General features: G+C 36.3%; 1 pseudogene across 1 annotated transcript in view; it reads left to right on the top strand.

Annotated features, from left to right (window-relative positions):
* Window positions 1-24218, top strand: part of LOC113891891 — a 43724-nt pseudogene extending 19506 nt beyond the window's left edge. The window contains exon 2 of the transcript XR_003510899.1: window positions 21331-24218. The product of XR_003510899.1 is annotated as a cullin-1 pseudogene (transcript). The remainder of the gene's footprint in view (window positions 1-21330) is intronic.
* Window positions 24219-26129: the final 1911 nt, after the last annotated feature.

Genomic DNA, 26129 nt, shown 5'->3' with positions numbered 1-26129 from the left:
TTCTACTTATTGGTAGCATGGAGTGACAATTTCCAAGCTCCTTATATGTAGAACAAGGCAAGATTAATATTCCTAAAACATTATTTTGTTCACTTCATTACTTCCCAAAAAAGCATTGCACTAGATTTTTAGTAGCTATGTTCCAACTGCTTAGGTTGGCATTCAAGGCTTTTCAAAATCTGAAATAAACCTTTCTTTCATGTGTTATTTCTACCTACATGTTGATAGCTTCCTAATATCCATTTTCCCCTTCAACTTTTGTACATTTTGTATGAGCGCTTTCTCACCTGATATAATTATTACATCCCCCAGTCACTTCTGTAGCTACATGTGGCCAGGAGACTAAATTTTGTCCTGTCAGTTGTCAGCAGAAGCGTGCCATGGGGTGTCTGTGGCAGCTCCTTAAAGAACAGTTATATGCAGAAATTAGATCCAATGGATACATGTATCCCTTTTGCTCTCCTGCATTTTCCTTTTCTATCCTTCCTTCCTTCATTTTGTTCTAGGCTTTGTTCTATATGCTAGAGAGAAAAATAGTAAAAACTGAGTGCTCACGTTCAGCTTATATCCTAGTGCTTTTTAGAATTTAGTGTGGTGGTTGGAGCTGTCACATGATACCAGGAAGAAAATTTAAGGATAGAAATCATGTGTGCGGAGAAGGAAAAAGGACAGAAATCATGGGCTTTGATGACTTCATGAAACATTAACTGGAACCATAATCCCAACCACATGTGTCACAACTTCTAAACTTCTTTCACCCTAGGCCATAAACTTTTCTGTGTTTAAGCCTCTTTGAGTCTCTAAAACTAGTAACCAAAACTCAACTTGCCTGATACTCAATTTTCAAAGAATACCTCACATTTCCCTCTGCAGTCTTTGCATTACTGGTTACCTTATCATTTGTAATTTTTAGTCCCTTGACTTTACTCTAAATAACCTAAGAAAAGGTAAAAGGGGTTTATTCAGTCTTGGGATTCCTCAAGGCAAAATGTAATAGTACCTTGTAATCAATATTTAATAAAAAAATGAAAGAACACATGATTTTGCTACATGATTACCACATAGTAGGTGAATGTTGAAGTAGGAAGATTTTTCTCCGGGTTTCTGCTTATATTTTCCATTAGACGATGTCTAGATAAGAGGGTTCTAATCTAACAGGCGTTCTTTCAGTTCAGTCAAATAAGATGCTAGTGTCTATTTCACAGCAGGCAGGAAATAGAGTAACATAATTTATTCCCTCAATGATCTTACAGATCAAAAGGAGAAATGGATATTTAACAAATAATTATACTAAAGGATAAAAAGTATCACATTAGATGGAGTAAAGGGTTTAGTAGAACAGAGAACTGGGAAACCATATGTGTTAGGTGAGAAGAGCTCTTTGAAGACGTGATACATAAGCTGAAATCCAACAGTGAGTATTTTTAGTATTTTGATTCAGATCTGATATGCAATAACACCATATGCAACACAGTTCATGTGGCTACAGAAACCCAAAAAATGCAAGCATGTCCCCAGCCAAAGGTGATGCTGAGAAAAAAAAGTGAAAGAGAAAAAGAAGGAGAGGAATGAAGGAAATGTCACTAAGGATATATAAGAGGTTAAGTTGGAAATGTTTTAGATTAAGAAAGAGAAGGTGGGGAAGGAGAAAAGAACAGGAAGAAGAGAAAGATAGGAAAAACAGGAAGAGAAGAAGGGCAGGAGGAGGAGGAAGAAAAGAAGAAAAAAGGAGAAAGGGGGAGGAGGAGACCCCTCTGAGAGAGCCTTGATACAAATCAATCTGAGGACAAAGTCCAAACATGAGAGTCTTTAATCTCTTCCAGATCTATGATTGATTGTCTAGATATTTTTACTCACAAAAATATGCTTTTTGGATTAAGAAACATACATTTTTAAAAACTTCATAAGGTATAGTTGATATAGTTCACATAAAATAACTTGGATACGTGTAGGTGTACAATTCGATGAGTTTTAACCTGTATATTCACCTGTGAAACCATCAACACAACCAAGTGAATGAACATATGTAACGCTCAGAAGTCTTACATATGTTGCATTGACGAGCGTCCCACTGTAGTCCTTTACCCCTGCCATTCCTTACATCCCTCACCCTTGTCTGTAGTGTCCTTTCTGTAGATTCATTTGCATTTTCCAGAATATTATATGAACAGAATCATACAGTACATACTATCATATTTTTCACTTGAAATAACCATTTGGATTGTTACTCAAGTTGTTGCAGGTATCAACAACTTTTATTGCTTTTATTGCTGAGTAGTAACCAGTTGTGTAGATGTATTATACTATGATGTGTTTATGTACTTACCTTTGAAGACTTCTTGGGTTTCTCCAGCTTATGACTATTAAAAATAAAGCTGCTATAAACATTCTTATACAAGTATTTGTATAGATAGAAGCTTTCATTTCTCTAAGGTTAAATGCCTAGGAATGGAATGACTAGATTATATAATAGGTATATGTTAGTAATTTTAAGAAACTGACAAATTGTTTTGCAAAGTGGTCGTGCTGTTTCACATTCCTGCTAGCAGTTCACAAGAGTTCCACTTCCTCCACACTCTCCCTAACACTTGATCTTTTAAATTTTAAACATGCTAGTAGATGGCTAGTGATAATATCTTTGTGGTTTTAGTCTGAATTTTCTCAATGGCTGATGATATTGAGCATATTTTCATGTGCTTCTTTGATGAAGTACCTTTTCAAATATTATGATTATTTCTATTGAACTATTTTTTTCTTATTATTGAGTTTTGAGAGCTCTTTATATATTCCAAATACAAATTGTTGATTCTTAGTAGGGTATATTTCAACAAATATTTGCCTGCCTTAAGTGGAAAGAGAAATATTTAGGAGATTTTGTGTTTATTTAAAATAATGCAAAACAGGAAAACAACAATAAATTTGAAAAGTGTTTATTAGAAATAATATATAAATATATATTTGTCTATGCATACATATATGTATTTGTGCATCTGTGTATACAAACAGACCAAAAGAAAAGTCATTGAGCCAGTAAATTAAGTCTATCATTAAAATAAAAAACACCAGAGGCAAGAAGTGAGAAGCTGCTGCATTAAGAGCTGTCTTATCCTCTTGCTTGCTGCAGCTTTTCTCTCCACTCATTTCTGACTGATCATGGATAGTGGCCCACAGTTTACATCATTAGCTATTAATGACTTGGTTAAAATTTCCGGTTACTCAATCCACACAGCCTTCTAAAGATCCATTTTAAGCTCCTGTTAAAGACTGTGCAGGAAGAAGATTTACTATTTATGGAACAACCTTGAACATATTTTCTGGCAGGCATCTTCAGAGGCAAGAGTTGCATCAGCAGCAGTTCTACAATTTCAGTGCTTAATCTTACTAACTAGCCTAAATGATAACTCTTCAACAAGCAATTGATAAGCATGCTTTGCTGATGGCTAATCTAATCATTTAATGGGAAAACAGGGGAAAAAAAAAACCTGAGATAGTAGTTTGTTCCCTCCCTAGGGCACAAAACAATATCAATAACTTAGTTACCAAAGGAAAACATATTCATTCAGATAGTTTTATAAATCATTTCCTTCCTAAGATAAAAATTAAAAGGTCAATAAAAGTTTTTATTACAAAAGAAATTCAATTTGGCATCCTGCTGTACAACACCCTAATAAAATCAGTAAAAGTATGTTTGCATGAGGAAATTTAAAATTTCATAAATTTAACTGAGAAAAATATGTACATTGACAAACTAGTCTGGGGTTCCCATTGTTAAATTAAAAGGTTCCAAATCTGAATTTCATGATATTATGATTCTAGTTTATATTCCACTTTGCAGGTGTGAGCATATATATTCAGAAATCCTTAAAGCAAAATTCAGACTTAAATAGAAGAAAGTAGGGAAAACCACTAAATCATTCAGGTATGACCGAAATCAAATCCCTTACTATTATACAGTGGAAGTGACAAATAGATTCAAGGGATTCAGTCTGATAGGCAGAGTGCCTGAAGAACTATGAATGGAGGTTCATGACCTTGTACAGGAGGCAGGGATCAAGACCATCCCCAAGAAAAAGAAATGTAAAAAGGAAAAATGATTGAGGAGAGCTTACAAAGAGCTGAGAGAAGAAGAGAAGCTAAAAGCAAGGAGAAAAGGCAGTGAAAGTGAAAGTTGCTCAGTCGTGTTCGACTCTTTGTGATCCCATAGAAGTCCATGGCATTCTCCAGGCCAGAATACCAGAGTAAGTAGCTGTTGAATTCTCCAGGGGATTGTCCCAACCCAGAGATCAAACCCAGGTCTCCTGCATTGCAGGTGGATTCTTTACCAGCTGAGCACCAGGAAAGCCCTGGTGGGAAGCCACCAAAGAAGGCAAAGGAGAAAAGAAAAGATATACCCATTTGAATGCAGAGTTCCAAAGAATAGCAAGGAGAAATAAGAAAGGCTTCCTAGGTAATCAGTGCAAAGACATAGAGGGGAAAAAAATAATAATAATAGAATGGAAAACTAGAGATCTCTTCAATAAAATTAGGGATACCAAGGGAACATTTCATGCAAAGATGGGCACAATAAAGGACAGAAATGATATGGACCTAACAGAAGCAGAAGATATTAAGAGGTGGCAATAATACACACAGAAGAACTATACAAAAAAGATCTTCATGACCCAGATAAACACGATGGTGTGATCACTCACCTAGAGCCAGACATCCTGGAATGTGAAGTCAAGTGGGCCTTAGGAAACCTCATTATGGACAGAGCTAGTAAAAGTGATGGAATTCCAGCTGAGCTATTTCAAATCCTGAAAGATGATGCTGTGAAAGTGCTGCACTCAAAATGCCAGCAAATTTGGAAAACTCAGCAGTGGCCACAGGACTGGAAAAAGTCAGTTTTCATTTCAATCCCAAAGAAAGGCAATTCCAAAGAATTTTCAAACTACCACCCAACTGCACTCATCTCACATGCTACCAAAGTAATGCTCAAAATTCTCCAAGCCAGGCTTCAACAGTATGAGAACCATGAACTTCCAGATGTTCAAGCTGGATTTAGAAAAGGCAGAGGAACCAGAGATCAAACTGCCAACATCCACTGGATCATCAAAAAAGCATGAGAGTTCCAGGAAAACATCTACTTCTGCTTTATTGACTATGCCAAAGCATTTGACTGTGTGTATCATAATAAACTATGGAAAAGTCAAAGAGATGGGAATGCCAGACCACCTGACCTGCCTCCTGAGAAATCTGTATGCAGGTAAAGAAGCAACAGTTAGAACCGGACATGGAGCAACAAACTGATTCCAAATTGGGAAAGGAGTATGTCAGACTGTATACTGTCACCCTGCTTATTTAACTTATATGCAGAGTACATTATAGAAATGCTGGACTGGATGAAGCACAAGCTGGAATCAAGATTGCTGGGGAAAAGATCAATAACCTCAGATATGCAGATGATAACACCCTTATGGCACAAGGTGAAGAACTAAAGAGCCTCTTGATGAAAGTGAAAGAGGAGAGTGGAAAATGTTGGCTTAAAACTCAACATTCAAAAAATGAAGATCATGGCATCTGGTCCCATCAACTTCATGGCAAACAGCTGGTGAAACAATGAAAACAGTGAGAGACTTTATTTATTTATTTATTGAGCTCTAAAACCACTGTAGGTGGTGACCGCAGCCATGACATTAAAAAGTGTTTGCTCCTTTGAAGAAAAGCTATTGCCAACCTAGACAGCATTTTAAAAAGCAGTGACATTACTTTGCCGACAAAGGTCTATGTAGTCAACGCTATGATTTTTTCCAGTAGTCATGTATGGATGAGCTGAGCTCCGAAGAATTGATGCTTTTGAACTGTGATGTTGGAGAAGACTCTTGAGAGTCCCTTGAACTGCAAGGAGATCAAGCCAATCAATTCTAAAGGAAATCAGTCCTGAATATTCATTGGAAGGACTGATGCTGAAGCTGAAACTCCAATACTCTGGCAACCTGATGCAAAGAACTGACTCACTGGAAAAGACCCTGAGGCTAGGAAAGATTGAAGGCAGGAAGAAAAGTGGATGACAGAGGATGAGATGGTTGGATGGCATCATCAACTCAATGGACATGAGTTTGAGCAAGCTTTAGGAGTTGGGGATTGACAGGGAAGCCTGATGTGCTGCAGTCCGTGGGGACACAAAGAGTCGGACACAACTGAGCAACTGAACTGATCAAATAAACAAATGAAAGAGACACAGAACATGTCACAGTGCTGTTCACTCCTTCAGTGTAAGTTATTGCTAGCGTTTGATGTGTATGTTTCTGTCTAGCATTTCACTAGCCTAGATTCTGTTTTGTAGTCCTGTTTTTAGTTTTGACTATGTAAACCAAAGAAAAAATGAGCCACCTCCTGAAATATCTCTATTTACTTTTCATTAAAATCTTGATATCAAAACTTTTCACAATGTCAGTAAAATATTATCATACCAAGTAGATAAGAAGCCAAATGCACTCTTCTAAAAAAATTACCAAATGCACACTTCTAAAGATTAATATCCATAAAAACCTGAAATTGCATTCTTGGAGCAACCTTAACGATAGTAATGTCATAATTATGATAACACATTCAGTCACTCCCCAATAATTTTTCAGAAAAGCATAGTATTTAATTTCAGAAAAACACATTTAACCTGTTTATTTTGTTGTTTGAATTTAAAAAAAAATCTGTCTCTACTTTGACAACAAAAGCATCAAATGTAAAGGCTGGATGCAAACTAGAGTTCATTAACTAGCTGTTAAATCCAGAATGTCAGCATACGAAGTTCAAACAAGAAATTAAAACATATAGGAAGAAAACTAGAGTTCGTTAACTAGCTATTGAATCCAGAATACCAGCATATGGAGTTCAAACAAGAAATTAAAACCTATAGAAGCTAACAAACATTGTTCAATATTGCAAAATCTTATTTCTTTACCTTGGAAAAACTAGAGTAAATATGAATCAGTTTTGAAAATCAGAGAATCAGACTTTAGGCCCAAATCTGGTCCTCATCTTTATAAATGAGAGTTCTATATAATAAATATCCTTGCTTCCTTTTAAAATTAATCCTTTCTGTATTGTGGCCCAAGAATAACTGATCTCATACTAAAAGTTATTTTATAAGGATCATTGTGTTCTAGAATGTGTTCAGTGTACTGCTTTTTTTCAGTAAAAATCTCTTCTCATCTAGCAATTATCTTTGCAATTAAAAATTGTCCTGCATATCTATTTGCAGAATGTATATGCACAAATTTTAGTATTACCCTAATATAAAAGTTTTACAAGTGTGTTTTATTAAGGGAAGAAGAGCAAGTTTGTTGTTTATACTAACAGTCTGTAAATAGGCTATAAACATTTGTTGAAAGAATGAGTCACTTAGAAAAAAATTCAAGTAACAAGATGAAATGTAGATGAAAATCTACATTATTTGTTTAAGTTATTTTTAACTTATTTATCTTTAAGTTATTTATACCAGGATCAAACAAGCACATGCTAGAATTAAGTTTGAATGCACTTTGAAGGCCTAGTCATTGGATAATATAGAGTGACTTGAAAAAGTGAATAAATATCACCAAAATAAGTAAGGTCAACTTGGAAACAGAAGGACATGGGGACAGTGACAGACACCCGGGACCCTGGGTTTCTGGCAAAGCAGTTGGGGGAGTTTGCCCCCTGAGTGATCAAGCCTTGGCCTACGACCGCTACTCCCAATATCTACTGCCTCCTTATAGCTCCCATTTTTTGCCCTATCTCCCCAAGAAAATGTATTCGTACACCACCTGTGTTGTGTCCAATTTTGTTGTTATGTAAGCGTAGAATTTGATAGCTTACTATATTAAAAGTTAATAAAAACTCACCTTTAATTCAAGCTTTGGCCGTAAGTAAGAGTTGTTTATTTCTCTGGGGTAAAAAAGAACTTTAATTTATGGCCAGACTACTCCCTTGGGCCCCAAACCTCTTGCTTCATTTCTTGAGGAAACCATTTCCTTTTGCCTAAGTAACATGAACTTGGAATTCCCTGGGCTCTGCCTGCAGAATTACACTGTACTCTCTTTTCCTTTCTCTGACACTATTCCTCAGATTTCCAAGACAGCTTGGAAATCTCTCAGACAGCTTCCTTATGTTATTAACTGCTTTATCTCACGTGTACCCTCATAATTTCTATAAAATCAGTCAATTACTTTTCTGCAAAATCTTCCTTTCCAGGCTCACTAGTCTCCTTAATTGACTTGAATCTCACATGCATTTGTCACTGTTATTACTAGGCCGACAGAATTATAAATTGTGTATGTACTCTGTCTATAAAATGTTTGTACTTTGATTTGACCTAGCTGAAGGCGGCTTACTCCCAAAGCTCACAAAATTAGAAAGGTGGCTTTAAACAAATTATTTCTTTAATTGGCTCCACCAGGTCTTAGCTGCAACAAGCAGGATTTTCATTTCAGTTTGTGGGTTCTTCAGTTGCAGCATGTGTTTTTTTAGTTACGGCATGAAAGTTCTTTAGTTGCAGAGTGCAAACTCTAAGTTGCAGCATATGGAATCTAGCGTCCTACCCAAGATTGAGCCCGGACCCTGACACTGAGAGTGTGGAGTCTTAGCCGTTGGACCATCAGGGAAGTCTCTCGAGGAGTGGTTGTTTTGTTTTGTTTGCATCTCTCTAAAGTTCAGATTCTAACCTAACCCAGCAGTTCTCCAAATGTAGTCTGGGGACACGTCACTGTCTGAGAATTTTAGGGTATCTGCAAGACCGAAATCATACATAGGTAAAAGATCTATTCAGAGTTCTAGATAGAGTAATGGATTTTATGCTGCAGATTAAGAAATGTTTATTGAAATGGTTTCAGATTCCACATTACAACTAACCTTTAAGGAACTAACACTTGTGGAGTTTTTTAAACAGATTTATTCACAGATATAATTCACATACTATAATTCCAATATTAAGTGTATACTCCAGTGGCTTTTAGTATACTAACAGATATGTGAAACCACCTCTACAGTAAATTGTAGAATGCTTCCTATCATTGCAAGAAGAAACCTCATACCCTTTATCTAGTACCACGTTTTGTTCCATTCACCCAGACCTAAACAACCACTAATGTGTTTCCTGTCTCAATAGATTTACCTATTGTAGACATTCATATAAATTTCATATAAATGAAATCATACACATGACCCTTCATATTTGGCTTTTTTTCACTTAGAACAATATTTTCAAGGTGAATACATGTCATAGCATATATTAATACCCCATTTCCTTTTATGGTCAAATAATATTCCATTGTATGGATATGCCATGTTTTATTTATTCATTCATACATCGATGGATGTTTGAGTTATTTCTACCTCTTAGCTATTATGCTGTTATAAACATTGTTAGAAACATTTACATAACTGGATAATGTTGTTATAAACATTTATGTACAAGTTTTTGTGTGAACATTTGTTTACTTTTGGGTATATCGCTAGGATTGAAATTGCTGGATCGTGTGGTAACTCTAGGCTTCCTTATTTGAGGAGTTGTCAGACTATTTTTCAAAGTGGCTGTGTCATTTTAGATTTCCATGGGCAGGTTGAGGGTTCCAGTTTCTCCACATTTTGTCAGCACTCATTATGTGTCTTTTTCATTATAGCCAGTGGATGTGAAGTAGTATCTCATTGTGATTTTGATTTGCTTCTCCCTGATGACAAATAATGTCAAGAATCTCATGTGTTTATAGGCCACTTCTATATCTTATTTGCAGACGTGTCTGTCCAGATCCTTTGTCTATTTTTAAATTATGTCAATTTTCCTTTTATTTAGTTGTAAGACTGCTTCATATATTCTAGATACCAGGTCTTATCAGATACATGATTTGTAAAAATTTTTTCCATTCTGTGGGGTACCTTGTCACTTTTTTGATAGTGTCTTTGAAGCACAAATTTTTAAAGTTTTGATGAAATCTGATTTTTCCAGTTTTCCATGTTACTCATAGTTTGATGTTACATTATTCATGGCAAACCCAAAGTCATGAAGATTTACCCCTATTTTTTTTTTTCCTAAGAGTTTTATACTTCAGTGCTTACATTTAGATCTTTGTTCCATTTTGACTTGATTTTCCATACATGGTATGGCAAGAGTCCAATTTCTTTCTTTTTTTTTTCTTTTTTGCATGTGGCTTTTCTAGGTGCCATTTGTTGAACAGGCCATCCTCTCTCTCACGGAATGATCTTGGCACTCTTGTTGAGTGTCAGCTGACCATAAACATATGGATTGACTTCTGGACTGTCGGTTATATTCTGTTGATTTCTAGGTCTACCTTGGGCCAGTGTCACTACGGCTTTATTACTGTTGCTTTGTGGGAAGTTTCGAACTCAGGAAGCTCTAGTCTTCCAACTTTGTTTTTCAAGATCATTTTAGTTAGTTTGGGGTCCTTTGCAATTTCTTAAGAATTTATAATCAGCTTGTCAAGTTTAACAAAGAAACTAGCTGTAGTTTCTATAGGAATTAAGTGGAATCTGTAGATCAATTTGGGAAGTATTGCCATCTTAATAGTATTAAGTCCTCCCATCCAATTCTTGAGTTTTTTATGTAGTCCCAAAAAAGAATATCTGCAGTTATCTGAAGTAGTTGTGAAAAGACTAATAAGAGACTCCTTCCTTTTCCAAATATTTATGTTGTGAGGCTGAATTTTCTCCATTAATTTGGCCAAAATAAAACAGTGAATGTAGAAACATATGTGAGAATCCAGCTGTATTCCCCTAAGCTAGACATTAAAGTGAAAGTGAAAGTGAAGTCACTCAGTCGTGTCCGACTCTTTGCAACCCCATGGACTGTAGCCTACCAGGCAGCTCCATCCATGGGATTTTCCAGGCAAGAGTACTGGATTTTCCAATGGAGTGGACTGCCATTTCCTTCTCCAGGGGATATTCCCAAACCAGGGATCAAACCCAGGTCTCCTGCATTGCAGATCCTTTACTGTCTGAGCCACCAGGGAAGCCAAGCTAGACATTAAAGAGATCTGCAAAAAAGTACAACTTACCCCACAATTTTTTTGTTTGGGAAAATATAGTTATTTTTCATAAAAATTTGTTTATGTAATATGAAATGGGCTTCTTGCTATTTTCCAATAGATTAACAAACATTTTTAAAATTCCCTCACTTGAATTCTGAAATGAAACTAGCAAAGATATATAATGCATGTAGCCAAATGTTCTTTGGAGACCTCAGTAAAGGGATCCTGAGGCCAAAATGTGAACTGTTGGCTTAATACATGATGCCCTTCATTGATGGGTCTGGTTGATTTTTCTGTCCATATTCTCCTATACTGACCAAAATACAACATACCTGTCACATCAATCATAAAAAATGCCTTGCATTTCTTTTGATGTATCATGTTTTTCCAAACCTCTGTGCTTTTTCATTTGTTGATGCTTCTGCCTGGAACAAATGCCCCATTGCTGCCCCCTCCTCCCAATTCGTAATATGTCAAAACTTTCAAACTTCACTCAAGCCCCAAATTCTCCAGATCTGAGCTCTTTCCATGTGACCACTCTGCTTTGTCCTTTGGACTTCTGAGTTTTCTTTTTTTTCCTTTAAGTACTGTATATACTCCTGTAATAGGAAACCCCATCGTATTCACTTCAGTACATGTTCTTAGCACACAATAAGTGATCAGTTGTATGCTGTAATGTGCTTAGTTGCTCAGTCATGTCCAGCTCTTTACGACCCTATGGACCGTAGCATACCAGGTTCCTCTGTCCATGGAGATTCTCCAGGCAAGAATACTAGAGTGGGTTGCCATGCCATCTACCAAAGGATCTTCCCAACCCAGGGATCAAACCTAGGTCTTCCACATTGCAGGCAGATTCTTTACCATGTGAGCCACCAGGGAAGCCCAAGAATACTGGAGTGGGTAGCCTATCCCTTCTCCAGGGGAACTTCCTGACCCAGGAATCAAACGGGGATTTCCTGCATTGCAGGTGGATTCTTGACCACCTGAGCTACCTGGGAAGCTCAAGTGATCAGTTAATATTTGGTAACAAAGTATATAATCCTATGGTACCATTAAAAAATTGTCAAACCTATTAGAAACTAGCCTCACACTATGTATTGTTGAATGTTTTATTTCCTATAAAGAATAAACACTTAGAAGTATAATTATTTAGAATTTATAAAAATGAATGCTTCCAGAATAAGAAGTGCTACATGGAAACATTGTTACAGGATTTTTCAGTTCATGAAATATAATCCTCTGATATTGTTACCTTTGTGATGTTCAGACCCATTATCATTTCATAGGGGCTTCCCAGGCAGTGCAGTGATAAAGAACCCACCTGCCAGTGCAGTAGACACGAGAGATGCAGGTTCAGTCCCTGGGTTGGGAAGATCCAGTGGAGAGGGAAATGGCAACCCACTCCAGTATTCTTGCTTGGAAAATCCCATGGACAGAAGAGTCTGGCTGGCTATAGTCCATGGATCGCAAAGAGTTGGACATGACTGAGCATGCATGCACACATGCATAGATGCAAATAGCTTAGATAAGTAGATTAGCTTAACTAAAATAATTTTTCTGAAAAGTAATTATAAAAGTACTTTAATTAATGGGTTCTAAATTATTTGCTTAGGATATGGGGATATAGTGAATTGATAGCCACTTCCCCTTTAATAAAACATATATGAATATTTTGTTACAATTTCCTGGAAAAATCATTATACTTCTTTATAGTTATAAATCTTCCTTTTCACATAAAACTTTTCAATTCCCAAATATTCAGTTACAATAAAACTGTAAATTAGCTACATGGCTACAATGTATTTTGTGAATAAGTTCAATGAAATCAAATAAGCACCAAAGATACTATTTTAACATGACTTGAAATTATATAGATTCAAATATCTTAGATTTCAATTAATAGTTGCAAAACCACAATAGGTAGTGATGTATGTAACACTGCATTTAGTCTATGATATGGGTGTTATATCTCTTTTTAGCATAATAATGAGACGATGTATTTCCTTTATAAATTCCTGAGAAGTCACTAGGTAGAGAACAGTTTGCATTTTGATGGTAAGGAGATAGCTTCAGAATACAAGCTTCGGAAAGTCAAAGTCTTCTGAAGGTCTCAGCAGCATGTTATGGGGAGACAACTAAGCACGCAGGGTGACAGATGTTAACTAGACTTGCAGTGATCATTTCAGAAGAGAAACAAGTATCGAATCATTGTGTTGTACACCTGAAAGTAAAACAATGTTGTAGGTCAATTATACCTCAGCAAAATAATAATAACCATCTGTACTCAAAGCTAACTGCAATATAACTTCTAATAAAAATATAATTGCAATGCCATTTAAATCAACCAGATCTTTTAATAAATGGAATGATTCCTAATATAACTTTACTATAATATCTTAAGATAAAAGCAATACAAACAGGAAAATCTACAAACTAACTTGACTATTGACTAAAGATGCAAACATTCTAAATTTTAATAAATTTAGGGTAAAAATATTCCATTCAGAGTAACAACAAAACTATGAGAATTCATTTTACCTGGTTTACCGCTGATCCACCTGGGTTTGGAGACAGTAAAATGTGAAAGTAATGTGCATGGCATCCTAGAATCAATGAAATATATAAAAGGACTAGAAATATACCTGGCTATGCCTAGTTTTAGAAAAACATAAATCTTAAATTAAAAAACTAAAATCTTACTGAGTACTCAAATACATCCTTAGATTTATTTACAACAGATTCTATATTGAAAGGTCCCTGATATATTCCTGCATACAGCCAAATTGGAAAAGTCTTGCATTTAAAGGGAGAAATGAAGAGGGTGGGAGGGGATATAGATTGCTGCTTCTTTATATAAGTTTATATTGAAATATGTCACTTACTAAAGCAAGCATTGTTATATTGAATTTGAAAGTAGAATTTTCTTTTTGCTTTCAATATTTTATGAAAAGAACAAAACTGGGAGGTATTATTGGGTCAGTAATTAGACACTTAAAATACAGATGAAGGGAAAGAGCAACAAGGCAAATGAAAAATGAAGCTTTAGAAAGGAAAATAGGCTTCTATATCTCAATTCTCACTCACAGAAAGGGCTTCCTTCCTCTGTACATTGCTTAATCTGCATGTTAATGAGGAACAATGGTTACCCCAAGTTTTTATTTATAAAATTTGAAGGTATAAGAATGGAGTTGCCCAGAACTTAGGTCTTAACTGTCCATTGATAGGGATAAAATATGAATTATAAGATCCTTCTTCAAAAGAGTAAATTGAGGAAATTATGTAAAAAACTTGGAGGAAAGGGATTCTAGAAGAATAAACCAGAGATAAGAGAAAAAAATGACAAAGATGCAAAAAAAAGAAAATGTGCCAGTTTTCTCCTTTAGTAATTTGCAGCTTTTAGACTATGAGTTCAATTAAGAAAGAATTCTTAAAAGCAAGCTTGATGTTACACTTAAGCAGGGTAGAGACCAGAGGACAGTCTATACGAAATTAGTTCAGGGACCTGGGAGATCTCCTCTAAATATTTCCTCTATATTTCATATCTGAAATGTTTTTAGTAGGGAAAAAACACTTCATTTTGTAATTAATTAGAGGTAAATATTGTGTACACCCCTTGGGAAAACTAAATACGGAATAAAATTCATATGTTATAATAAAATAATATTAAATCTTCTGATAATTATAGGGAGATGAAAAGGATACATTTGTGTGGTGGAGGGGGTTTCTGTGGTGAAGGATGATCGGAGCGATCACAGTGGAGTATAAGGTCAAAGGAGGAAATTGGTAAAATGGAAAGCTCATGATTTGTCCAGGGCAGGCCCTACCAAAAATCTTCAAGTTCAATCTACAATGTGCCAAATGCAACCAAGAAATAAGTCCACAATCTCTTTGTCTTTTTATTCTCTTATGCTTGATTAGAGTGTTTGAAAGTAATAGAAAAAAATGTTAGAGTTAGTTATGGGAAACAATGAATGGAGGCTCTCACTATGTGCTTCATAGTACTCTGACTCACAGAACACACACAGCTACCTACCTTAGCAGAGTGCTGAAAAGCGCACAGGACACAGGGGAAGAAAGCCTGTCGGGTTCCTTATTGCCTGTAGTTTTGTATGCAGATCCGCTCTAGAGACAGCAGTGATACATTTTATCACTGGCTTCCAGGAGGGATACTCCTGGGAAAGGAGCATAAACTGTTTTTCACCTAGCGACTAATAACTTGGCAGAAACTTGCTGGCTGAGATACAGAAAGTATGCTTTAAAGTGGTGTTTGTCAGTCCTTTTTGTTTACATTTTTAGCCATTTTCCCCCTAGCCACTTCCCATGAAATTTTAACGCCACAGATATACTGTGTTTTTAATCTGTGTGTCATGGTCCGTGCGTGGGTTGGGAAAGGAATTTCCAGACATGAGGCAAAATGAGAGAAGAATGGTGTTTATTAGAGTGGGAGATGCTGTTAGAACAGTGGGTCAGCTCAAGGGACAGCTGACTGCTTTTGCAGGCTTGCAACCAATTTTTATAGGCTCAAGACAGAAAATTCCTACTGGAATGGTGGCATTAGGTGATTGGTTAGGATGCTATAGGGTGGATAGTAGGGTGGGTATTTTACATAAAATATGGGGTCAGGAAACTTGCTGGTTTACATCCAGAGGCTCATGGCAACTGTTGCTAAGGGGCTTGGTCAGTTCCAGAGATTTTTATCCTGTGACCTTGGTACAGGGCTCCACACCTTTGGTATAGGACTCCATAGTGTGCATGTCTGTCATTTATACACAGATGTTTTTCCTTCCCCAAGAACTAAGTTCTGCTCCATTGAAGGAGATATTGCTTCCATTGAGAATATTTGTCTTAAAGTAGTATCTTTGAATGTTATTATTGCATGAGGCAGCTAGTATTCCCTTTTTCCTAATTTGTGAAACTACAGTAGGCCATTAAAATTTGTTTTTATCCTTTAGAAAAAAACTCAACACCATGTTCATGAAAACTGTAGAGAAATCACTTAGATTAAGCAGTTAAGGAAGACGAGTCAATTGGAATTTTTCTGGCATTAAGTCAATTGCTGAGATACTTTCTCATCTTCCCACTACTAGAATTTGAAAGAAAACGTCTCATGCCTTTAGAACTAATCTACAAATAATTAGTAAGTCATTCATGTTACAAACACTCCATAGTCTTATATACATTGTTTAGAACAAAGAATTGGGATTTTATAGAATCAAATTAAACCCAAGAGGCAATTCTGCCTCCAGGATGGGGTCACATGACTTTTACATGTTTAACTGAATTTACTTAAATGTTCTCCATGGTAATATTTATTTCACTACACATTTTGAAACTAATATCAAGAAAAATATATATGCATCTTATTTCTGCACACACACAGACACACATGTTCTTTCCTGTTTCTAAATTATTTTATTCTTCTCTGGCATAACAGCTCTGCCTTCATTACTTTGTAATGGACTATGTCCTTTCCTAGGTAAAAGACAAGTTTTTATCCAATTTTACTTGGGAAGGGAAGAAGTAAAGTACAAGTCCTTTACTTGGGAAGGAACCCTATACCTTCCACCAGCACTGCTCAGCCTGTTCATTTATGAAGTGTCTTCCACCTGCAGCAAGGTAGAAGCATACAGATTTATGCAGGGCCTTGAAGGTTCTGAAAATAAACTAGGTATGCAGCACCCATACCACTGCAATTGTTTCATTAATGTTTGCATATTAAACATGGCTCGTATCTTACAAAGTTTTTGAAAAATAAATGTAATTCAAATACTTACAGTGATTGATGGTAAATGAGAGTTAAATAGTTGCCCACTTTAAAAATAAGTTAGATAATGATAGGCAAAGAATGTTTACACAGATTTATAAATAGAGGTCACCACAAATAGATTTAAAACTATATCAGCTTACTGCAAGATAAAGGTAATTCATGTTATTGGGGAAATGACAAACAACGGCTGATAACTAAAGAGGATCCCTCCCTCCTGCCTTTATTTTTAAAATGCCAAAGGGATCCAAGATATAAATGTAGGATATAGAATGATAGAAGTTGTAGAAGAAAATATGAAATAACTGGAGACTAGAAAAATGACTGATCAACTCAATTACACAAAAATAAGACATAACTACAGAGCACAAATATCCTGACTATAGTCAGGATAAATTCAAAATTGTAAAAAAAAATAATTGTAACAGATGATTATAGGAATAATTAGACTTAAAAGAGCTTCTAAAATTAACAGAAAAAATCAATAACCCAATTAAAATAAGGATATTAATAAATCATTCACCAGAAAAGGAAATATAAATGTCTTTTAAATGTGAAAAGATTTCCATCTTCAATAAATTATAGTACATCTATATAATGGTATCTCTGTATAAACTATGAAACCATTTCAAAGATGCATTGTTAAATTTTCAAAAACAAGGTTAAAAACCAAGAATTTTTAATCTATATATAAAAATGAATATGTGCATATACTGCTTCTGTGTGTACATGCTTGTATATGCATAGATTACAGCTAGAGAAAGATAGGTGTTTGTCATTCAGTCATGTCCGACTTCGCGACCCCAAAGGCTGTAGCCTGCCAGGCTCCACTGTCCACCAAGTTCTCCAGGCAAGAATACTGGAGTGGGTTGCCATGCCCTTCTCCAGGAGAGAGAGAGATATAAGTTATCTATAATCATGGTGTCCCTTGATGGGGGAGGAAATGGGTACTGAGAAGGGATTATTACTTTTCACTACAAACCCTTTCATATTTTCTGGATTTTGTACCTTATGCATTTATTAATTATTTTTTAAAGTTGGTTATATAAGTCAATTATTTTCACCGTTACTATGATTTTAGATGATCGTTTACATTATTTATTATTTCTTAGAATTCCAGTATAAATGCACACACACACACAATAGTTTAATCATTTCTCTCTTGGTGAACATTTTTTCTAATTTTTCTTTAAAGATTTCACAACTGTATATAGTATTTTTCTTTCATGTGCATTGTCTAGCCAAGATGGTCTCTACTTAGTCTTTTTCTTTCCATCAATTTCATATGCCTTCACCAGCTTCTTCTCAAGAGTTTTAAATCCAGTTCATCTTTTAAACCCTATTTTCTTTTTTCACTCTGGCCCTGAATTTTTTCTTTTATTTTATTTCCTATATATTTATTATCACTCTATACCTATTTTGCTTCATCAATAAAATAGGAATAATAATATCAATCTCAGAGTTTTTATGAACATTAAATTAATGTGGGAAACATGTATAAATGATTAAATGCTATAAAAACATAAATTATACCATTCATATTTTGTACTTTATGATAATTATTTCTTATATTATTTGCACTAGTGTTATATTATTATCATCTTGTGTACCTACTGTCTATGTACATACTACCTTTTTTACTAGCTTTGGGTGCTTTAAAGAAGGATTTACTGTTCATCTGTGTATCTTCTACCAGCATATATAGTTGGCATCTTCACTGAGTGGTCCTCAATAATGTTGATAGTACAATAAATGCAATAAACAACATATGATTGATTCTACTATTTGGATTTGGAGTTAACAGTTCCATAATTTTTTTAATTCCACAATTGGAGTATAAATGATAGTCCGTAATATGGCACCCCACTCCAGTACTCTTGCCTGGAAAATCCCACAGATGGACGAGCCTGGTGGGCTGCAGTCCATGGGGTCGCTGAGGGTCGGACACGACTGAGCGACTTCCCTTTCACTTTTCACTTTCATGCATTGGAGAAGGAAATGGCAACCCACTCCAGTGTTCTTGCGTGGAGAATCCCAGGGACGGGGGAGCCTGGTGGGCTGCCATCCATGGGGTCACACAGAGTTGGACGCAACTGAAGTGACTTAGCAACAACTTATATATAATGCTGCTTTAAGAGAAATGTTCAACCAAAAGGGACACTTCTTGCCTTAATATGTCCCGATCTGCCACCAGCTCGTGTAAGATCACATCTTGAAGGAGGCTATTGAATCTACTATAGGTCCCCAGCTTCTCTAAGGGACCTATAAACCTCTCAGACATAATCACATTCCCTGACTTATTACTATGCCACCTATTTTATCTACAGACTTTGCCTTACCTATTGTCCTGTACATTATTATTCATTTTCATGATTTTTTCCTCTATCATATGGTGACTTTCTGAGCACAGCAACCATGATTTCTCATCCTCATATTCCTAGTCCCTACCACAGTGTCGGGCACATGATATGTCTAGAAACAGTCATTAAATGTGAATTAGGCTAATTTGAGGAAATGAATCACTTCTATTGCATTGTAACTGCAAAAATGACTTTGGAGCAGATTTGATCAGATGAAATATATGTTTTATGTAATTCTTATCATAATATCTGTGGTAAACTTAGTAATAATGAGAAAACCCAAAGATGATATATTACAATCAAGCACAGAGTTGAAAAGAAAAAGAATTGCACAGTGTCACTTAATATAGTTCAGTTAACATCTGTTTGTGGTGCCATTATTACTACCTACTGGCTAGTGTTCAACACTGATCAGTAAATTAGTAGGCTGTATTCCTGATGATACATCTATTTTCTGCCTAATGGTATATTAACTTAGCTGACCTTGGCTGTCCTGATTAGAAAAAATTCACACATCAGAACATTGTTTATTGAACATGTCAAATATTTGCCCTAACTCCTTTGCTTTCCTCTCTTAAAAAAAAATGATGAGTTAAGAAGGCCTAGTAAGAAATTTAAATGATTCTGTTCAAAGCAAGAGCATCTTCAGTCCCAATCAAATCTGTATATTTATATATAAATTTATTCTAACTTATAGATGTTGAAAAATTAGTGAAAATTTTAACTAAGAAAAAACATAAGTAGGGCATAGAGATTATACTATAACAGAAACATTATTTTTGGTTAACATAAGAAGTTTGCCCTCAATTATAAATTCATAGTCAATTGAACACTGTATTTTATGCACTAAAGCAGGATGTGGGAAAACTAGTCCTTAAAAGTAGTTTGATGTATTGGTTTTTCTCCATTTAACTTTTCCTCTCACCTCTGCTTTAAACTTTTCAATGGATTGTATTCCTGGGTGCACCTACTCTCTGGCTTACGATTGAATCTGATCCAACAAGGCACTGGCAGGCAGTGAGAGAAAGGAGGAGTCTAGAGCATTTATTCCCTTTACCCCTTTCATCCTGAGATAGTGTTTGATTATGCCTGCACTGTTTTTTATGGTCAAGGTTCTGTCAGGGAGTTTTACTTCCATGGCTATATCTTCTGTCAAGTTCTAACAGCACTATGGGACTTCTAGTTTCAAGAAGGCGGACTGAACATTTATGTCAAAATTTCTGGCTCCTATTCAAGACTGACACTGTAGTGTAAGTTTAATCCAGACACTACATAAGGTTTATAAAAGTAAATAAATATTAATATATAATTACATTGAGAGGGAGATGGGATAAAATATTTTGGTATCAGTGAAGTAATGAACAAAAGCTACTGCTGCTCCTAGACGTAAACCAATGAGATCACCAAGAAGGTGACTACTAGGAAAAGCCATGGTGTCAGCCGGTGGTCATAATTGAGGACATGGAATCAAGACCAACCAAGAATCACCAGGCATCTGAGAAAGGCTACAAATTCTGAGGCAACAAATTCATAAGTCAAAGGATTTGTATCCAATAACATAGAGATAATGTAATAATATCAAAAGGAATTAGAATACATATAGTTCCTATTCATAAAGAAATAAAAATACACTCATGACACAAGAGTAAATAGCTATAAAATAAAAAGTTACAGTTGTGGAAAAAGAACTTAGAAATCACAGAAATGTCAACTTGGAAATTGGTTAAAAAAAAAGAAAAAAGAAACTCATTAGAGTCAGGTTAAATAACAAACTGAACCTAGCTAAAGAACAAAATAGTTCACACATGTAAGATCTGCATCTTTCCCTCCAGGAACAATAGCTCAGTATTGCTAATTCAAGATTCCCAGAGACTTTATACAGTATATTACCAGGAATAACAAAAGTTGGGTGGATGGGCAGGCATGCTTGCCCAGGCAGGGCAAGCCTGGAGGCTGAGGGACTCAACAGGACTTTGGCAGGATGGGGATTTTACTGGGGCTGGGTGCATTGACCAGGTGGAGATATCTATCACAGAAGCCACTTAGGCATCTGGGAAATGCAGTTCACATGTATTGATATTTACAATGCAGTGGATTTGTTTATGAAGACAAAAGACAATAGAAACAGAGAGCCCACTTCCAAGCAAGATGTTTCTGCTTAATCAGTTCAGTGCTGGAATCACATTGGTGTTTGCTTTACTTGCAGGTTCCCTTCTAGGTTTGCGCTGTGGTGAGATTTCATTCTCTACATTTAAACAACATCCTTTCTGAGCTGCTGTGAATAAATTTGCAGTGATACTGTATATCTTCATCTAATGGAGAATTAGCTGTACCTTGAATAAAGACTGTGGACAACTTGATAATAGTACAATGTCATCGGACTGGAGCCAGAATCCCAGTGAACTGAATCATCTTGGCATTGACGAGCTCTGGGATAACATCAGAGCGGGAATCCAGCAAGTGTATGCCAGACAAAGTATGGTGAAATCCAGATACATAGAACTCTACACTCTTCTTTATAACCACTGTTTATATGTGTCCCCTCAAGCCCAGACTCAATCAAAAAAGGGGCAGAAGCTGAGGGAAGATAAGACTGTTGGCTTCGAATTATACAAACGAATTAAAGAATTTTTGAAGAATCACTTGACAAATCTTCCTAAGGATGGAGAAGATTTAATGGATATAGGAATACTGAAGTTCTATACTCAACAATGGGAAGATTACCAGTTTTCGAGCAAAGTGCTGAATGGGATTTGTGCCCGCCTCAATAAACATTTACTTAATAGCACAAATAACGAAGGACACAATGTTTGTGAAATATATTCTCTCGCAATGGTGACTTGGAGAGATTGTCTTTTCAGGCCATTGAATAAACAAGTAACAAATGCTGTTTTAAAACTGATTGAAAAGGAAAGAAATGGTGAATCCATCAATACAAGACTGATAAGTGGTGCTATCCAGTCTTACTTGGAACTGGGGGTGAATGAAGATAATCAGTTTGAGGAGAGCCCTATGCTAACAGTGTACAAAGAAGCCTTTGAATCTCAGTTCTTGGCTGACACAGAGAGATATTATACCAGAAAGAGTACTGAATTGTTGCAGCAGAACCCAGTTACTGAATATATGAAAAAGGTGGAGGCTCTTCTGCTGGAGGAGCGGCGGAGGGCCCGGGTCTACCTTCACCAGAGCAGCAAGGGCAAGCTAGCCAGGAAATGCAGGCAGGTGCTCGTGGAGAAACACTTGGAGATTTTCCTCACAGAATTCCAGAATTTACTGAACGCCAACAAAAGTGAAGATTTGGGTCGCATGTATAGGCTCATATATAGAATCAAGAATGGCCTGGGAGAATTTAAAAAGATCCTGGAGACACACATTCATAATCAGGGTCTTTCAGCAATTGAGGAGTGTGGAGAAGCTGCTTTAAATGACCCCAGAATGTATGTAGAGACAGTATTGAATATCCATAAAAAATACAATGCCCTGGTGATATCAGCATTCAGGAACCATGCTGACTTCGTGGCTGCACTGGACAAGGCATGCAGCGGCTTCATAAACAACAATGCAGTTACCAAAATGGCTCAGTCATCCAGTAAATCCCCTGAGTTGCTGGCTCAATACTGTGATTCCTTGTTGAAGAAGAGTTCCAAGAACCCAGAAGAAGCAGAACTAGAAGACACACTTAACCACGTGATGACGGTCTTTAAGTATATGGATGACAAAGATGTGGTTCAGAAGTTCTACACGAAAATGCTGGCCAAAAGGCTTGTCCATCAGAACAGTGCGAGTGACGATGCTGAAGCAAGCATGGTCTCTAAGTTAAAGCAAGCTTGTGGTTTTGAGTATACCTCCAAACTTCAGCGGATGTTTCAAGACATTGGTGTAAGCAAAGCTTTGAATGCGCAGTTCAAAAAGCACCTGATGGATTCAGAGCCTTTGGACTTAGATTTCAGTATTCACGTTCTGAGTTACGGATGGTGGCCCTTTGAGGAATCTTGTACAGTTCTCTTGCCATCAGAGCTGGAACCATGTTATCGGCGCTTCACTGCATTTTATGCCAGCTGTTACAGTGACAGAAAATTGTCATGGGCATATCAACTGTCTGAAGGAGAATTAGTAACAAACTACTTCAAAAACAACTACACTTTGCGTGTATCTACATTTCAGATGGCCATCCTGCTCCAGTACAACACGGAAGATGCTTACACCATTCAACAGCTGATGGACAGCACTCAGATCAAAATGGACATTGTGGCACAAGTCTTACAGATTTTATTGAAGTTTAAGTTACTGGTTTTGGAAGACAAAAGTGCAAATGTTGACGAGGTGGAATTGAAGCCAGACACCTTAATAAAATTACATTTTGGTTATAAAAGTAAGAAATTAAGGGTTAATATCAGCTTGCCAATGAAAATTGAACAGAAGCGGGAACAAGAAACCATGTACAAAAACATTGAGGAAGATCGCAAACTGCTGATCCAGGCGGCTATTGTGAGAATAATGAAAATGAGGAAGGTTGTAAAACACCAGCAGTTACTCGGAGAAGTAGCGACTCAGTTGTCCTCAGTATTCAAGCCTCAGATCTCAGTGATTAAGAAATGTATTGACATTCTGATCGAGAAAGAGTATTTGGAGCGAGTGGGTGATGAAAAGGACACCTACAGTTACCTGGCTTAACCCTCCTGGAAGGGTCTGACTGCGGGCACAGCCCCTCGTCCCCTTAGGAAGGAGGGAGACAAGCTCACAGTGGTGGCAGAGTCACTCCGACCTCCTCCTTGGCCCCAGGTCCAGGTACCCATCGCTGGCTCCGGATGGAGAACTGCTTAGAATTACCACACCTCACATCTGTAAATATGGACGCTGATGCCATTTAACCTAATTGAAGACCAGAGGAGAGGAAACTTGCCACCCTGAGGGCTGCATGCTTTTGCATCCAGATCAACCCATTGGCCACATGAATAATAGCTGCTAGCTGGGCAGCCCCTTGGAGGCTGACAGCACCTTGAGAGCAGGTCTGAATGGACCCACTTGTAATCTGTTATGAAAAACCATTTGTCTATGTGCTTCTTTTTTTTAACTGTGGAAATAAAGAAAATTAAAGGGAAAAAAATGAGTTGATTCTAGAAAGTGTCAAAGAATGTTCAGAAGCATGGAGAATAAATCCAGAAGTTCAAATTTTAATTTCAATAGAATTTCAGAGTAAAGTAATAGAAATCAGAAAAAGTCAATATTTGAAGAAATAATGGGAAATAATTTCTCAGAATTATAGAAATGTGTGATTCCACATGTTACAAAAATCCATTTAATGCAAAGCAATATCAAAACAAATTTAAAAAGCAAGAAACAAATGAAACCACACCTGAACACATGGTAGAGTAGCTTCCACATGTTAAGGATAAAGGGAAACGTTGAAAGTCATCAGAGGGGAAAAGCAGCATAATAACGTGTAAAAATCCATTTTCATGAGCTATTTCATCAGACACATGAGGTTTGTTAGATTCATGACATCAATAGAGCAATACTTCCAAATTACTGAGGGAGAGGTCTATTTCTGCAATTGCTCACTAATGGTTTCAAACCACTTCCAACCAAGGAAAACTTTATAGACAACATTCAAAATGGAAAGAAAAGGCTGAAAATTGCAGTTAAGCGTTAACCAACAGCATCGGAGTGTTCAAAACTGTCACATTCCAAAGAAAGGATTGGTTCCTGAGTGAAGTCTTTAGAATACCCTTTCTGTTAAGAGTGTATGTACATACATGAGGTCTTGGGGCATGCCAGATAGTTCTGCTAATAATGTGACATGGTGGGGTACTCGGACCATAGTTTATCAGTTTGACCTCTGGAGTTGCTGGAAACTAAGTAACCAAGGTCAGCCACTTGGACAATAAACCATGTCTACTTTACTGACTCTTAATAGAAACCTTGACACCAAGACTCCTATGAAATAGGCTGTTTTACAAAAGTTCATACACCTTGACACATAAGTTGCTGGGAAATTAAATGCTATTCAATGACTCTGGGGAAGAGGACAGTTGGAAGCTTGTTCCTAATCTCTGCTTGACCCTCACATTTGCACCTTTTGCCTTGACTGGGTTTAATTTGTATCCTTTGGTGTAGCAAACTGTGGCTGAGTAAAACAGCTTTTCTGAGTTCTCTTGAGTCTTTCTAGAAAAATCATCAAACCTGAGGATGGTCTTGGAGACCTTCAACATAGAACGATTTTCAAGGCAGTAGAGACAAACAGAAAAGAAAATTCTAAAGATGAAGCATAAGTGGGAATTTGATGTGTTTGGAAGTCGTATGACAAATTAGCAGTTGGAATGATTAATTATTATTGGCTCTAGTTCTCCACATGGACAAATATATTTAAATAGAATGCATTTATTTTATTACTTACCTCAAACACAAACACAAATTCCAGATGAAGAATAAATGTAAAAATAGAAACATGACTTTTAACCAAGAAAACAGTCTCTATGATATTGAGCCCTTTAATTAAAATTTTTCCAAGGTAAAATTAGTTAAAAAAAAAAATTGAAAAAATGATGTGGCTATCTCAAAAGTGCTAATAATCATTGACAAAAGACACCACCAACAAAATTAACAGATGGAGAAAAACTGGAAGAAAAATTATAACTATAAATAAGATATTATAAATACATAAAATATATATTACAAAATAAAGGACCAGTACATAGCATAAAGAACATCTATAAGTCAATAAGAAATATGCAAACAACTAAACAGGATACTGGAAAAGGACAGTTTTTCAAAAAATTAAAACAGTTGACATATTAAAAAGTATCCAAAGACAGTAACAATTAAACGTGATTTGAAAGAATAGGAGTAGATCATTTTTCATTCATCAAATTTACTTTTTCCTAAGTCAAAAATGGTTTAAATGTTTGAGTCTTGGAAAACTCTCTCAGAGTACTGATTTTACACTGGGGCAGACAGTTTTCAGGGCAACTTGAGTGTCTTAAAATACGAAAGGTGCATACTCTA

The sequence above is a fragment of the Bos indicus x Bos taurus genome, chromosome 4, assembly GCF_003369695.1.
Source record: "Bos indicus x Bos taurus breed Angus x Brahman F1 hybrid chromosome 4, Bos_hybrid_MaternalHap_v2.0, whole genome shotgun sequence".
Lineage (NCBI taxonomy): Eukaryota > Metazoa > Chordata > Mammalia > Artiodactyla > Bovidae > Bos > Bos indicus x Bos taurus.
The sequence above is the reverse complement of the archived record's forward strand: the minus strand, read 5'-3'. Positions and strand labels throughout refer to the sequence as shown.